Genomic DNA, 1857 nt, shown 5'->3' on the forward strand with positions numbered 1-1857 from the left:
GATCACTGCAGACAGAAACCGGAGCTGTGAAATTAAAAGATGTTTGCTTCTTGGTAGGAAAGCTATGGCAAATCTGGACGGCATACTAAAAAACAGAGACATCAGTCCTTGTTTTGACCTCCTGAATCAAGCAAAAGTAATATAATTATTGTTCTTCATGACTGTCTTCCAAATATTTTAAGATAACTATCATAGTCCATCCTGAATTGTTTCTTGTTACAGGATAAACATTTCAGCCTCCTTCAACTGACTCTTATATGGAATGATTTCAAGTCTCATCATTCTAAGTGTCTTTCCATAGGATACCTCATGGCTTGTCAATGCCCTTCCTAAAGTGTATTGTCCAGAGTGGAACTCAAAGCCAGCTGTAGTTAAAACAGGGTAGAGTTCAGAAAGATTATACTGTTTGTTCTTTTGGGTTTCTATTAATGAAATATAAGATGGTATAGCCTTTTTTTGGGGGGGTTGGCATATCATACTCTTGACAGATTAAGTTTATAGACCACTAGGTCCCTTTCATGTGAACTGTTCTTTAATATGTCAGCCTTGGTTCTGAGAACTTGATTTTCTTTTTTTGGTGAAATTTTTTTTATTAAATACTAAAACTTAAGTGTATAATAAAGGAAAAAGAAACATTATAAACTTAAATATTAAAACTTTAATATGAAAGAAAAAAGGGCAGAAACTTCCGGGGCGGGCCAATCTTGTGCCCTTCCGGCCTGGGGATATCCCGGCGTGCTCTGCGCTCTCTGCTCTCCTTCTGCTCTCCGCTGTCGCTTCCACCCCCATCCGCGTGTCTAGGTCATGGCAGCGTTGCTGCTGCCCCTACTGCTGCGCCCTGCAGCCCAGGCATTGCGCCCTGCCGCCCTCCCGACACTGCGCCCCGCCGTGGCCGCCGCCACCCGCGCCTTCGGAGGCTTCCTGGGAGGAGGAATCGCCAGCGGGCCGGAGCCCGCGCGCCCTCGTCTCCTGTAGCTGCTTCGGAGCGCGCCCGGTCTATGCTCATGCACGTGCGGGGGACTCCACACCGAGGGGGACAAGGCCTTTGCTCAATTCTTGACAGTTGAAATTAAAGAGGGGAGGAAAATCCAGAAACACAAATCCCTCCCCAAGATGTCTGAGGATTGGGAACTGGGTGTGCAAGGGACAGAAGCCAAGTTAGTCCCGAGATTAGCTGTTGAGAGGATCACAGTCATTCAATATTAACAACAGTATCCCACCGACATTTGATGACGAGCCACCAGAGTGACAGAAAACCCAAGAACAGCAAGAGCCTGAACTTACATCAAGCCGGAACTTTGTGGTGGAAATTGTGAAGGACGATACCGAGAAGGCTAGACTGCCACTATCCAGAGGATGAGGTTGAACAAGAAGAAGAGGATGAGTGTGATATCTTCTCCATCCAGGAAATCAGCTTTCAGCCCGCTACTGAATCCGACTGGAAGGATACAAATTACACACTCAACACGGATTCGCTATACTGGGCCCTGTACGACCACTTGATGGACTTCCTGGCTGACTGAGGGGTGGACAACACGTTTGCAGACGAACTGATCCAGCTCAGCACAGCCCTAGAGCACCAGGAGTACATCAACTTTCCGGAAGATCTGAAAGGGTTTGTCAAGTGTCAGTAGGGAGGCCTGAGGCCGGGGGCCGTGCAGGACCTCCAGAGCCCGCCCTACCAAGAGAATTTTATCTAGAAGCCATCACGGAGAAAATACTGCCAGGCATAAATTATGTTCCCTGACCATTTGTTTCCTTCCTCTGCCGGTTTTTGTACACCACCACAGAACGACGAGAAATAAAACGCTTGGACCCCTAAAAAAAAAAAAAAAGTCATGTGTACAGAAGGACATA

At 46.9% G+C, this 1857-nt stretch overlaps 1 pseudogene; it reads left to right on the forward strand.

Moving 5' to 3' along the window:
* The first annotated feature begins 789 nt into the window (after positions 1-789).
* Positions 790-1634, forward strand: LOC118858714 (annotated as a pseudogene).
* The last annotated feature ends 223 nt before the right edge of the window (positions 1635-1857 follow it).

The sequence above is a fragment of the Trichosurus vulpecula genome, chromosome 7 (assembly GCF_011100635.1).
Source record: "Trichosurus vulpecula isolate mTriVul1 chromosome 7, mTriVul1.pri, whole genome shotgun sequence".
NCBI lineage: Eukaryota > Metazoa > Chordata > Mammalia > Diprotodontia > Phalangeridae > Trichosurus > Trichosurus vulpecula.